A 16,332-nucleotide genomic window follows, 5' to 3' on the forward strand; every position below is an offset into this window, starting at 1 on the left:
GAATTTGAAATGAGCTATTAGAGATTAAATCGATGGGAATTTTTTTAAGTTTACACTTAATGTACGTCATATTTTTAAAATAATTTCTGGAAATTAATTTTTTTTAAATACATTTACTCCCTTTTTTTTAATTTTCAAGGCAAAGTTTCCAAAACGCTCGCATAATTGATGTACAGTACATTACAATATGATCGAAATGAGTTACTGCAATTGTTTTTTAATTGTTTAAGTTAAAATGTATTTGAAATATAAACGTAAAAAAACAAATGAAATTTCACATACTCAGTTATTAGCAATTTATTGAGACTAATTGTTCTTGTTCGGGATTNCAGTCGACCCCCCTATAACACTGTTGATAATTCCGTTTTATGTGAATTCCATGTTGTACGAGTCACTTAGATTTTACGAATACATGAGCCGTTCACAGCCCTACACACATATTTGTAAAATCTAAGTGACTCGTACAACATGGAATTCATATAAAACGGAATTATCAACAGTGTTATAGGGGGTCGACTGTAACTTAGTAACCAATATTTGCATAAAAATCTCATACAAAATCAACGGATAAATCGTCAATATGAAAATATCAAAAGATACTTCAGAATATGCAAAAATTCAAAATAAATAATTATAAAACAAATCATTCGCTACACAAGTAGTCTATCATGTAAAGACCATGTATTAAAGTTATCAAGAATAGTATAAAAAACGTGGATCTTACTTCATTCCTAATTATCGAACGTCGAACGTCGTAGTTTTCTTCAAAAATTCGTTAAAATTTACCATTTCCCCAACTTTTAGCCTAGTTTTCATATAAAAAAAATTCATTGGAAAAAATATTTTTCAATTAAACGCCTTAAAATTTCATTTTCTATTATTTTTAATTCACTTTTAGCCCAAGATTTACACGTAAAAATCTAGAATTTGATCTAGAAAATTGTTAAAATATACGCAAAGAGAGAGTAGTTAAGATATTTGAAAAATAAAAGAAAAATATTTAATAATTAGATTGACTCAGAAATATTTTTAATACTTTTACTTAATAGATTATTCTACTAAAATATTATTTTAATGCTTAATATTTTTTTTTCACGAAAATCTAGTAGAGCTCAAGTTCCTTTATATCCTTTACTGTAGATGAAGAATGAATTTATCTCATATAATTCGATAATAAATTTAAACAGTTACCAGTACTGTACTTTAAAATTCCTTTAAAAAAATGACTTTGAAATTATTATTATTTAATTTAAAATAAGTCTATACGTATTTAAAAGTATTCGTAAAAAGTAATTCGGTAGTAATGATTATAACCTGATTCATATCTAAAGATTTAAAAATAATTTATAAACATAAAAGTCATATGATCAACTTGAACAATGCAATATGAACTGTGGATTTATCAGATAAGAATTTTGATAGGTTTTTATAACATCATTTCCTGTCATAAATACGCATTTAAGTGCATTTATGTCTTATATGATTGTTGTGATTGAATTTGAAATGAGCTATTAGAGATTAAATCGATGGGAATTTTTTTAAGTTTACACTTAATGTACGTCATATTTTTAAAATAATTTCTGGAAATTAATTTTTTTTAAATACTTTTACTCCCTTTTTTTTAATTTTCAAGGCAAAGTTTCCAAAACGCTCGCATAATTGATGTACAGTACATTACAATATGATCGAAATGAGTTACTGCAATTGTTTTTTAATTGTTTAAGTTAAAATGTATTTGAAATATAAACGTAAAAAAACAAATGAAATTTCACATACTCAGTTATTAGCAATTTATTGAGACTAATTGTTCTTGTTCGGGATTATCTTCTACCAATTTTTTTTTTAAATTAATTTTATAAAATATAAGAAATTATTACGTTTAAGTTGTTTAAATTTAAAATTTTACTTTAAAAATTCACGTAAAAAATTTAGATTAAGAGAATTTATTGTGATTTAACTATCTATACATTGTCCTTGTCTGGCGCCATTGTTAACAATTTATAAAATATTATATTTTAAAATATATATATATATACATTATTTATGCGTAAAATTTATAAATAATTCATAGATAGGCTACTACTTGTAACAATGCAAGTAAGGGACGTTATGAAAGTTTCTGAATCTTATTAACTTAACCTAAAATAAGTAAGTTATTAACTTAAATGAGTATTTGCGAATGGATCTTTTCTATAAATAGAACATTTTTTGAATTACTAAATGTACGATTTTGTATTGAAAATGATATTATCATTGCCAAATTTCATGACTTTAATACTCTTAAACTCAAGCTTTTGATTAGATCTCATTACTATATTATTTGAGGTATTTAAATTTAGCGAATATTCAATTTAGTGCCAATTTCAGAGGCGAACACGTTGGAGCTAAATCGAAGTTTATAGGGCCTATACAATTCAACTTTACAATACATAGACTTTTATACGTGAAAAATAACTGTTTTTTATGTTCAAGATGGAGAATATTTTGTAGAAAAAAATTGAGTCACTTATAGACATTTTCAGGAGATTTCTCGAAGTTTTCATACTTCCTTCTACAGGGAATTATTCCATTAATTAGGCTATTATTATAACTGTTTTTGCATTCATTTATTTTTAATAATATGACGCTTTTTAAGCATTTCAGTTTAATTATGAAACGTAATTAAGGCAAAATCGACACACCTTTAGACTAAAATTACAAAAAAAATAATGAAATAAAATCACGAAACTGAAAAGGGGCATTTACTGGAATGCAGTTTTTTTTTCTGTTAATCAGCAAATGATAATGTAGTTTTTAATTAATAATAAAAATTAATTTACGTAATTTTCATAATTTAATTTAATTTAAGTTCTTCCGATAAGGAACTTAATTAAAATAACAGTTTTTATAAGTCTTTAATATTGATTAAATGAGTTTATTCTATATAAGTTAATAGGCTAGATATTTAGCGCTAATCAATATAGTATTGAAAAATATGATTTAATTAAACTAAAAGATTCAATTTTATTTCATAATTTTTGATTAATTTTAATAAACTTTTAATGTATTTTATGTATATTCTTTATTATAATTTTTCATATAAACTACTAAGAGATTCAATACTTTGATTCCAGAACTGAATTCGAAATGAAAAGACCTATTAATAATTGTAATTCGAGAAATCATTCACGTATTATATCATTTTGCATTGAAATTTTACAGATGAAAAATGGTAGGTCTATTTATAAAAATGTTTTGACCATAGTATCTTTTATTGGGTTGTAAATTATAGGGTGCTGCAGCAATAGGATACGTCCATATTTTATTGAGTAATCTCTTATATTTATGTTCAGAATTGTTTTAACTACTTCAAGCACGGAAATAAAGTTTAGTTTTTCTGTAAACTGTTACAAATTCGTTAAAATGTTATCTATATTTTAGATATAGGTTACATTCTTAAATTGTAGGCCTATATTGCTATTCATTGTGTTCTTTCTATATCACAATTAACAATTATCTATAACTTAAGACTATAAGTTCTTGATATAAATAAATAAATAAATAACATAAAGTTTAATGAAAACAATGCATTGCTTTCGTGTTTAGGTAGATCTTTCTAAGTTTGAAAACTTTCTCACAATGAATCTGTTGATGGCAAAGTTGTTGCATGTGGTGTCGTGCCCATAGGCAATGACAGTCACATCAATTTTAACAGAGCTCTTCTTTTCTGAGATAGAAAAACAGATAAGTGGAGCATTTACAAGCCAAGTTATCTGACACCTCATTAATCTTACACTTACACCTGTTCGGTTGATGATCTTAAATCGATTTGATCTATCTTGACGTATAAGGAATATGATATAAAGAAGCGTTTCTATGCCTATAGGCTACCTTTATTTTATAAAATTAAGACATTATTTTAAAATAATGATTTTTGATTTAGATATTTTCCAATTTCAAATCATTTAGGGCTTAATTTACAAATTCTTTTGAATAAAAATTGAATTTATCGAAGTTATCTAAGAATAGAAATTACTAAGAATTTGATTATTTAATGTAGAGATTTATAATTAAAATTAATGTTTATATAATTATGAAGTTTTATAATAAAATTACTGTAATATAAGCAATTTAGTTGAGAAATTCTAACATTATAAGCTCTTAAACTTAATATTATGTTAATTTTAAAATATAATAAAAATAAAATATTCTGTATTTTTAAATATAAATTTGAATGATTAACTTCAAAATATTATTAATTCATTAATTAATTCATGAGACTAGTTGGTGTCTACATCTCATTTAATATAGGCCTATCTCATCGATTTAATATAAAAACTACATTCATAATTATTTATAAAGTTTTAGAAACTTTTTAAATAATTTACAGTTAAATATTATATTTTATAAAAGTTAAATTCTTTGTATAAAAAGATCTTCAGAAGAACTACTTCTGAAGATCTTTTTATACAAAGTGTTTTTATCATTATAGGAGGACTTTTTTGAAGTAAAAACTAAATTAACACATTTAAAGAAATACGAAGCAAAATATAATATTTAAAAAAGGAAAAAAAATTATAGTATAAGCTTGCTAATGTTTTGCCAAAACAAACAAAGTACAGTAGTTGAAGGAAGAAGAAAACAAAGAAACCATTGAGGAAAGATTAAGACTTCTATTCTACTGGAGATGGTACACTTGTTAGGCCAATCCTGTCTACAATTAGATGCTATTTTGTACTTTTGATTAATGATCGACACCATTCTACACTAGAATGGAAAGACAACTTATCTCGAGGAGACATCTATCCATTTAAACCCACGAATCAGCACAAATGATATGTAACTATAGGTCGGGCCCTGGATACCATTAAAATTGCTTTTTTAAGAAGAAATTCCATCCCTAAGGCGTAACAAAGACTTATAAGTCTATATCTTGATTAGTTAAGAGTCCTTCCTTATGGTTTTTAAATGAAGATACCACTCAGTTGATAGGTTTGCAAACAGAACATGTTTTATTATGGAATTTCTTCTGAATTTTTTGTCCTTTTTTTTAAAAGCAGTTTAAACTGTATCGAATCTTTATGATGTATTACAAACATACCTTTAAAAAATGTAATTGATATTATTTTCTACTGATAGTTATTCATTAATCATTTTTGAGATTATATGAAGAAATTTATCAAACTGTAACCTATATTCATACCAATTGAGATTTTAGTTTTCTTTTTTTAGTACGAAGTTACAGAAGGCACGCGTAGTACCAACTGAATTGAATTATTTTTGGAATTAACTACACATAATAGTTCATTTGAAAACAATGCTTCTTTAAAATTAACTCCATTGAAACTATAATATAAGAAAGTTAAGTATAGTTTTTCAGTACACTTCGAATAACGAATTAATGAACTTTCTAAATCATAAATAATTAATCTAATAGTCATTCAAAACTAATTATAAAATGCAAAAGATAAAAATATAAGTTGAAATTACGTATAATATTTCATTTAGTACGTACGCATTCTTCAAACTATTCTAATTTCAAGGCTTACAAGGCTTTTATGCAAAACTTTTACAAGTCTTAATGAAGTAAAATTAATTATATTTTATTTAAAATTAGACGACTTTTATTAAAATAAACAAAATTTATTTTATTTTACAACATTACATCGTTTCATATTTAATACAACTGTTCAGAACTAAAGCTTTAATAAGTTTATTTTTCTGCATAATCTACATTATAATTACACACACAAAAAAAATTCTAAAATTATTTTTAATATTTATACTTTGTAATAAATTATAATCTAAAATTAATTAGATTTTATATGTTTTAAAAAAGTTAAATGATAAATGGCAAGTAATTTACTGGCAGAGAACAGAGATTCCCAGTTCTGCAGATTATCACTCTTGTCTCATTTTGTCAGTGATGATCCTTGGATCGTATATCAACCCACAAAAACCGTCTAATCCATCAAGTCATCAGAATCTCTTGCCAAAGAAAACTCTGGGCATCATGCCCTCTTTTATTTAATTATATCTTTTAATGAACTAACTATAAATTCGTCTTACAAACTCTCCAGATTTAATTTGATGTTGCCATCGTTTACTCATCAGATTATATCATTTAAATAACAGATTTCATCAATTATATAAGCTTAAACTTAATGAAATTCCTTTAAAATTTTGTAAAATAAATATTTTTATTTCGATTTTTAACATTAAATTTCAAGTTAGCTTATATTTTATATGGAAAATTTATAATTATATTTTCTCTAATATTATGAATAAATAAGTAAATATTTTTAAATATTTAAGGAGTTTCCTTATTAAAAAAAATATTTTAATTAGAAATTTTTCTAATTTCTAATTGAAATAAGCTACTTTTCTTAAGAGAGAGAGAGAGAGAGAGAGAGAGAGAGAGGAAAAAAAGGCTTAATTAATTCAAACATTTTACAAGAATTAGGTAGAAAAATATTTATTTTCTAAACAAGTTTATAATGTAATTAAACAATAAATTTCTTAAATAATTTAAATATAAATTAAGTATTTTTTTATCTAGAGTACAGTTAATCTGATGGGTTTTCTTTTTTTTTTTCAATGTGTAATTGCGTGTGGTCGCGAATTTGATTTAATTTTATTTATTATCATTTTTCAATTGATTTTATTTTTTTGCAATTGTATAATAAGATAGATGAAGCATATATTCTGAAGTCCTAATTACTGCACTTCGACAATTATGTGATTCGTTTTCAGATGATCCATCTTCTGAGTAATTGATCTGATTTGGATTGCAACATATTATCTTTACTTATATCTAAAACTGATATTTTCGATTAATACAGAAATTTATCTTCAATTCTGTAAGATTTAACTATTTGAAGCAGATCATTTATTCAATTTCGTGTATTTAAAATTATAATTTATTCATTTCAATGCTTTAATTTTATAGATTTTAACTGGTTTATAAAATTAAACATTTCTTAATATTGTATGCTTAAAAGTTATGTAAATTTTGAATTATATGGTAATGTATATACTGTTTTATGCATATATATAGGGCCTATATTACAGATGTACTTACAGTACTGTACTTTATATACTGAGTGGAAATCAGTTTAAAAAGGTACAGTACAGTATATTTTAAATATAAATTGTAAACTGAACGTAAGGAATAAGGCCACCCTCTACATTAAAATTCTTTTATATTATTGTATAATTTTGAACCTTTTATTTATCTTTCTAAAAGACAAATGCTATTTAAAAACCTTTATTTTTTTTAATCTATAAAACTGCAATTCATGTTTTATGGAATATGCCAATAAAAAAGTTATGAATAAATGTAAATTTATATTCACTTATTAAATTAATATATTCAAAAGAGATTTGAAACTTTTTGAAATTCCAAAAATAAAGTAAAATAATTATTTTAAATATTAAAAATATTTTAACATATTCCAAGAAGTAAGCATTGAATTAAAAGCCGAAAAAATGTTGAAATTACTGGAATCTATCAATACTGTCATCTTAGTTTTGAAACTAGTTGTTTTGTTAAAGAGGCCCCCCATTCATATAACCACCGATATTGCCTCAAGTAAGATGGCCGTCTGTCTGATCGAACGCATTTCAGATCATCATCAAATGGGATCTATGAATTGCCCTCTGGGTGGTCTAACAAAGAATTGGCGCCGTTAACAACATTCATTTGGTAATATTACATTTCTTATCTTTATCTATTTTATAAATCTATTTGTAATTACAATTTGATTATCATTAGATTTATCATTTGCAATTCAACGTTCAAAGTAGATGTTAAAAGACGGTATAAAAAAAAATTCGGAATGAATGGTTTAACGTATGCAAAAGTATAGATTTTATAAAATTAATATGTTCTAACACATATTTAGTAAATGTTATCATCATGAAATGATGACGGTGGATTCACATGATTAAAGATTTGTATTTCGAATCGTTTATTTGCATCATTTTCAACAATAAATTCATCCTATCTCATAGTTTTTATATGTAAATTTTACCTTTATTTAATTTTTTTATAATAAAATTTTATAAATAACAATTAAATCTCAATTAAAATTTAAAAACCGATTTAATTAAGTAATTTTATAAACATTTAAAAGTAAATTTGAGAAAATGAATCGATTGTAAACATACAAACTTCACTTTAAAACACAACTTGTATAGCTTTTAATAATCGATATTACCATTAAAACATTTTAAATTGTTTAACGACAATATATAAATATATTATTATAATACAATTAATAAATTGTTTTAATGAATAAACTTCAAGAAAATATTGAAATCAATCCATCTGTTGTGTGTATTATAATGCATGATGCTTTCAACAACACGAAGTTGTTAGCAGTAGAAAATGCATATGTTAACTTATGATGTTGAAGTTAATTAGCAGTAAAATGATCGTGTAGTAAATAATGTAAAATTATTACATAATTTACAAATGCGGTTAGATAAAAAAAAAAGAAGATACAAATTATTTTTTATAACTTTGGGGAGATGATATAGAGAAAAATGATATTAATTGTTGACCTTGCTCTTTGCTCCTTAAGGCAATTTTATTCCAGTACACAATAACCTTTTAAGCATGAAGATGAATTATATAGTTTCTAAAATGATTCCTAAACATGAAAATTATATTTTTTTATTAATTACTATATTCGTAATATTATTTATTTTTACGTAAATGTGATTTTATAATTTGTCAAATGCGACGAAAAGAATTTTAAAAATCCTATTTCATACAAGTTCAATGAAATAGTTTTTTTTCTTTGCTTACATAAAAATAGATTACTATAGGCTATATTTTCTATTTAGTATAGTTTCATATTATTAATTCGATATGATCTTAATCAAAACCTGTTTCAAGTTTAATAGTTTGAGAGGTGAAATTTAATATAAAAAAAAATTAACGCTTATAGAAGTTAAAACTAAAGAAATATAGGCTACTAGGTTTCATAAAATAAAAACAAATTCAAACCATTATTATTATTCCCATAAAAAGTAAAAAAAAATAAAGATAAGTAAATTATAATAACACTTAAAAATCAAAAAATATATATAGAGAGAAATTAAGATATTCATTTTTAATTTAGCCATAAATCTATTGAGTTCAATAGAAGATGTGAAATTTTTCAAATCATTCTCAACTGTATGAAAATCATATGTATTATAATAATAGCAATTATTATTATTATTATTACAGTACTACAAGCCTTGATGGCACGAGGAAAGAGAAAAGAAAGAATGAAGTTTTATGAAAAACAAAAATTCCAAGAGATTCCACTTAAAAGACAAATGCTACCCAAGACAAACCCTGGAATATCTCAACATTCTCAAAATAAAGAAGATAACTTTCCGTTAGAATTAGCAGAAGAGAGACAACAGAAGCATGGATTGTTGTCAATAAAGTCTTCAAATTTTTCCTAAATTCAAACATTTCGTTGAAATAACAAACTAACAAAAATAATTATGCATACTTTTATTATTTTATTATAAACTAAAATTAAATATAAATTAATAAACCTCAATAACCGTGACCATAAAAAGTATTTTCGTTCGAAAAAATTTATGTTTGTGTCTATAAAATTACATAGAAATTCAGAATTTAAATAATTTTCTGAAGCAAGAATTATCTTAAAGTTTTAGTACTAATTTCTATATTAAAAGGTGTTATAAATTTCAAAATTTATTGCGTTATAAACGGACTAAAAGCTTTTAAAAAGTCTATGATAGAATTACACACAAAATTAACAGCAGAATATTTAAAATTTTTCTATATGGGTACCTTTTAGATTCAGATAATTAAAACACAGATAAAAAAATGATATAGAATAAGATAGAAGTGTAGAATTCATAAAAATTGTATAGTTTGATTCGTAAAATGAAATCAAATTATATGAAAAATATGGCTTTACTCGTTGTTCGAGCTTCCGTTCCGAAAAATATGGCTTTACTCGTTGTTCGAGCTTTCTTAAATTATATAAAATTTAAGAAAACTCGAACAGAAGCTCGAACAACGAGTAAAGCCATATTTTTTTCTTCTTCCAGAAAGGTCGCGTAAGAGGTCGTGACCTTTTCAAAACCTGTTATTACTTTGACAAAACCAGAATGTATAGAGGGTGCATTAAACAAGTTCCACTTATTGAGTGCCTTGAAAATAGATCTTACCTTATTTCAAAAAGTGTTACTCTGCCTATAGGCACGAACTAGAAAGTTCCACTTACTTGTTAGTTACACACAAGAAAAAGGACTTAACCTTGCATAAAATTATGCGTTAACATAAGACCTGTTAGAAATACTGGATTTAAATAAAGTTCATTGAGGACTACAATTTGCATATTTTAATTTATTTCAAAAATAAAAAATCTGGGAATATTGAGAAAATTAAATATTTACATCATCTCCTGCTTTATATAACTTAATTATTTAAGAATTTTTTCAAAATAATCTCAAATTGAAATAATTATCTAATTAATAAGTTCTCTATTAATCTAATTATATTGTTCTCTAGAAATGTAGATTATGTAGAAAAGAACAATTTCATTTACATTTTTAGTTAAAAATATTAAAAGCATACATTTATATAATGTAAAATATAAAAATTAACGATTTATTTTTCAAATTTACAGGTAAAGAACAACGTTTACTTTGTTAAAAATTGTTTAATTATAGAACTAAAAAAAATATAAGTCCACATTTTGACGAATCCTGATTCCAACAGAACGTCTTTTTTAGTTAGGATTCGTCAAATGTAGACTTATAGAACTAAAAAATAGCTGTATAAACTGTATAATTATATAGTTTGTACGACTATTTTTTATTGGCATTACTCACAATTATTAAATAATTTTAAAAAATCAATTAAAAAATATAATTGAATAATGCTATTCTGTTTTAAAGTATGCATAATAAATAGCAAATAGTTTCACTCCGAATTTGAATGAAACAATTTTATATATTTTTAACATTAACAATAGATTCTATATAATTATTTTTCAAATAGTTTTAGATCTATTGGACAATATTACATTGTTTATTTATTGCTTTTAGATCACTAGGAAACATTAACATAACAAAGGCGGCATTGGGTCATTGAGTCTATTCTCTATTATAAACAATAATCTCCTACTCCTTTATGATACTATTTGATACTTGATTACGAAATATATAAACATATTTCCTTCTTAAAATGTTATGTTTTATCTACTGAACTTCTGCAGTTAATAAAGGACGAATATTAATTACATATATTTACTGTGTGAATGACAAAAGATAGTATAAAATCCTTCCATTTTTTATTATATTCATTGCTTTCTAGTAAAATAAATAACATTTTAACACTTGTACACGTACATTGTCTGTGTATCACATTATTTATTATTAAGTACTCAATAATATATTTTTAGGGCTATAAAAATTTATTAATTCATAACTAGAATTTTTATTTTACAAAAAAATAAATAAATATTCTTGTTACATTATCCAGATATTATTTAATGTTTTATATAGTGTAATAGTTCTATTATAAATGAAATTTATAGCCTAATTATTATTATTATTGTTTATTGCGTCATTTTCATGATATAAAATAACAAATATGTACAGTACTTTAAGAAGAAATCGTGTAAACATTTTATATGATGTTTAAAAATGTTTTGATTTAATATCAAAACATAAATTATTTTACAATCTGTCCAATAACAGAACAATTTAGTTTTCTTGACTTCAGTTCAGCAACTGATTTGTATTAGCATCCATTTTCATAAATCTAAAAAAATTAGGTCTTCCCATAGATTCTCAATGGATTTTAATCTGATCTGAATGTAAACATTTTAAACATTTCTTGCCCCTGAAAAAGTCTAGAGTTGGTATGGCTACATTAGTAACTGGCATTATCCTGCTGAAATTTAAAGCACCAGCAATTATATGATTGTAGACTTGTAACTGTGTCCTAACGAGTTTATGATACGTTTCTGAGTTATTTCGACCTTCAAGAAAGAAGATATTAGTTATTTCATTCCATTCGATCCAAATCATCAGTGTTCTTCCACCAGCAACTCGTTTTGATTATTGTTTTGCATCTAATCTTTTGTTTGTCCAATATTTTTAAATATCTGGTTTACACAAAGTCTACTTTTTTTTTTGTCTGAAAATATTATCATTACACCCTTATCCTTCTCCTCTTCCTCGGGCAAACTGAAGCCACTGTTGTTTATGATGTTGCTTAAAGTGAGAAGTAGTGTAGCAGAGAGTGAGATGGCTTTATTTTGACGAACACGTTTTCTTTTACACATTAAACATTGCAAATTGTTGATTTTAAGCATTTTAGGTGTAATTTGCGTTTTATGTTTCTAGTTAATGTATTCTTTTTAACAACTCTTCGAGCTATTTCTCTCGTATCTGTTGAAAAAGTCGACATCTTTCGTTCATTACTATTTTCCTGTTTTTTGATCTTAATGATTGATGTATTTTGACACGGTTGAACGATATATTCCCAATTCTTTTGAAATCCAAGATATAATCTTCCCACATTTATAAAATGCTTCAATTTTAACCTCTTATTCAGTGAGGTCTTTTCCTGAACTCATTCATTCTTCTTATATTTAGTTTATATATGTCTATAAAGTGTAAATAAAACTATTTTAATAGTATTGTCCCTTTGTATATACGAATAGAGTCACCCAATTATAACTAATTTGCATATAATAATGAAAGAGACATTTCTGATGCTACGTTCTATTTTTGATAATGTAAATGACAAATTACTTAACAAATATTAAGTGCATATTCTATTATTATTGAACAGACTGTATCTAAATAATTGCTGTAACTTATTAAAAATTAATAGTTTTAATTAAAGTTAGCAAGAACGAAACATGCGCTGTAACAGGAAATAAAGAAAGATTAAAACCTAACTCTAGAAGGAGAGAGAATCAAGGGAATGTACTGCTTCAGATAGCTTGGCTCACTATGAATGAGGACGGAGATATGGAAAGAGAAATGAATGGCTGAATCCAAGCCAGACAGAAGAATTGAAAGGAAATCCGGAGTGTTGTGAGATAGGAAGATACCAGTCAAGTTGAAGGGGAAAGTTGCGCTTACTGTATCTGATATTGCAACTACAATACAAGGAAAGGCAATGCCATTGAAAGGAGTGAAAGTTATCTCGGAAGGCAATATATGAAGATGGAAGACTAAGAATTAAGTGGATGGATATAGTTGAAGTGAACACGAAGAAAAATGGGTTAAGGAAAAACTATCGAATACAGTGGAGAAAGCTCATCAAACGCACAGACACTATATGAAATGATTCAAGTTACAGAAGAAAGAAAAAAAACAAAGTTCACTATAACGCAAATCTTGCCAAAATGTATTTCCTACTCTTTTTATTTTATGACATTTTGACCACAAAGTGTTGAAAAAGATAATCCAAGAGTAACAAATGAATTCGTTCTAACAAGATTTGTATTATAGTGAACTTTGTGTGACTAGAAGTTAGAGAACCGCGTTATTTATGTGGATAATTTTAGTCTTTTAACGTTAAAAACAGCTTACACTTTTATTTATCTAACACTACTTGATAAATATATATAATGTGTAGTATTCATAAAAAGCTTGAAAGAACTTCAGAACTGTAATATTTACCGTATAAATATTCTTCTTTTTAAATTTTTATAAATATACCGTGTGTCCGATATGAAGAAGATTACACAAACAATTAAAAACATTCAATTTTTTAAAATAAAATAACTAATAAATAAAAGCAATACTGTTTGTAAAAATTAATTTATAATTTATTATAAAACACTAAGATTTTTTCATTGCTAGGCTTCATGCTAAGTTACTTCTTATAGGCTATAGTATACTATAAGATGATGTCATTTTAGAAAAATATGGTTGTCATAGCAACAAATTTAAACCCTTCGTTTTAATTATATATTAAGTTCTGTTCTAAAGAGCAAAAAATCGTACTATGATTTAAATATCTGAGGAAATCCGTTGTTTTAGCGAAAGAGTAGGAGAATATTTACATTAACATTAAATACGATTTTGTTTTAATGTTGTTTTATGAACCTATTTTTAAAATAATGATTAGATAATGTTCTGGCAGAGATATAAATTAATTTTTCCACATGTTAGCTACAATATTTTAAAATTTGTAAGTACGATCCAAACCTTTAACCATAACAATGTGTAACTTTATTGTTCATTGTTGAGAGAAGTTGAACATACGTATGTTTGAAACAATGTTTTACAAATCCAATTTTATTATTTTCAATTACTATAATAAATAACTAGTTGATTATACGGTAGTTACGATAAATTCAGTAGCAATAAACTTTATGTCATGAACTATCACAACAGAAGTTAAGGAACTCTCGAATGTCTTTTGATTGCGAATTTTAGAACTTGCAATTGATTCAAGCATGAGAATCTATTGTAAAAATGTGCTTAGATAAGATGTTAAACATATGATTTGTACTATTAAATACATTATGCATACAATGAAAAATTTTGCACTATATCAAGAACAATGAACATTCGAATTCGCTATGAAGACACCGTAATTTAATAGATACATTTAAATATACTGTCAAACCTTTGAACTATGGCCGCTGATAGGACTATGTTTATTAAAATGGACGTTGTTTGGAAGTTATTTTACATACAGTACATTTCAAAAAGAATCATTCCCGAAAAAAAAATGGTTGCCGTTTAGAGAAGGTCATTATTGGAGGTTCAACTGTATAAAGTATTCAAGAGTTTCGCTTATAAATGCTTTTTTATTCGGAATATTTCTTTTTATCACAATGAATAATATTTGTGTTATATAATGAAATATCCGTTAATCCGAATAACCACTATATCAAGGTTTTCCCGATATAACGTATAATAAACTATATTATAAACTTTCATTATAAATCATATGATAAATCTAATTGTAAACTTATAAATCTTAAACAAAGAAAAATATTTAAAATTCTTTTAGAATTCTAAATTAATTTAAAATTAAAAATATTAAATACCTTCAAAGATTAATTTTAAAAACGTTTTTAAAATTTAGAACGTTAAGTTAATTCATAATTGTTATTGTTAAACAGTGTATAACTTTAAATAATTTCTCAATTTATAATGATTTTATGTAATGTATAACAATAAATAATCAAAAGAATAATATTGGATATTTTTATTTTTATTTTTAAACATAAATAAATAACTTATTAATTTAATTTTATTGAACAATATCGCGAAACTTTATTGTGCAAAAAGCTTTCTGTAAAAAAAATTGTCTTTTATTTAATTTTATTTATTTATTTTTCAATTTGATGGCCTTGAGTTACCTTCTTTATCTACACTAATAAAAATAAATTGCCTTGTTTATTCATTTAACAAAAAAAACACAAACATAGAAGATATTATTTTTATTTATTTTTTTTTTAAATTAAAGTAGAATCATTTCGAAATTTCATTTCTTTAATAGTGATGAAATCTTATAATGGAAATAATAGTAAGTGAGATGAGAAGGTTGACGTTGTAAATTGTTTGTCAGAATAACTAACATTACAAAATAAACACCCTTTTAATTAATCCAAAAATAATGATCAAGAGCACAATTGTAATGACTCAGCTTCAAATCATTTTCAAGAATAGAATTATATTAGAAGATTTAACCTTTATTCACTGAAAAAAAAAATCCTTTGTTATCGGTTATGTTGAAATATTTTCGAAATATTTCCTTATTAATAGGAAAGCATAAATTTTTCTTTTTTTTTAAAAATAAAATTTGAATAAATAGCATTGGTTATTTTATCATAAACTTGGAAGTGTTAAATCAAATTGCAGTTAAAAATATTATTTCCTCGTTTATCACCTGTTTTTTATAAAAATATTTTTTTCTCTCTATATTTATCGATAAAATATTTTTTTAAATATTTTCCTTTATTCTTTTAACATTATTTTACTTCAAAATATATCTGTAATAAAATATTTTAGATATTAATATATCTTATTTATAATAAAAGTAAGCCAATTTATTATTATGCATATTTTCTAGAATGTAATATCAGTCTATTCTTATAAATTCATAATTAATGAACGTTAAAACTGCAAATATTGTTACTTTTCAATACGTTTAGTTTTATTTTTTCTTTTACCTTTAATACTTTTCAGCTGAATATTATTCTGTGTAAAATTTATAAGATTATGCATTGAATTATATACATTAAAAATATCTCCTCTATATACCATGCAATACTCTATATACAATGCTACACAGTAATTCTTTGCTGAATATAATAAATACTATTCAGTGTAAGG

At 24.5% G+C, this 16,332-nt stretch overlaps 1 long non-coding RNA gene across 2 annotated transcripts in view; it reads right to left on the reverse strand.

Annotated features, from left to right (window-relative positions):
- LOC111618463 overlaps positions 1-10,332 on the reverse strand; it is a 31,613-nt gene extending 21,281 nt beyond the window's left edge. For both annotated transcript variants that reach the window (XR_002755580.1, XR_002755579.1), the window contains exons 1-2: positions 10,183-10,332; positions 725-805 (exon numbers count right to left, since the gene is read on the reverse strand). This is a non-coding gene — a long non-coding RNA (uncharacterized LOC111618463). The remainder of the gene's footprint in view (positions 1-724; positions 806-10,182) is intronic.
- Positions 10,333-16,332: the final 6,000 nt, after the last annotated feature.

Source organism: Centruroides sculpturatus, unplaced genomic scaffold, assembly GCF_000671375.1.
Source record: "Centruroides sculpturatus isolate CEXI.00-Female unplaced genomic scaffold, Cexi_2.0 scaffold5, whole genome shotgun sequence".
In the NCBI taxonomy this organism is placed as follows: domain Eukaryota; kingdom Metazoa; phylum Arthropoda; class Arachnida; order Scorpiones; family Buthidae; genus Centruroides; species Centruroides sculpturatus.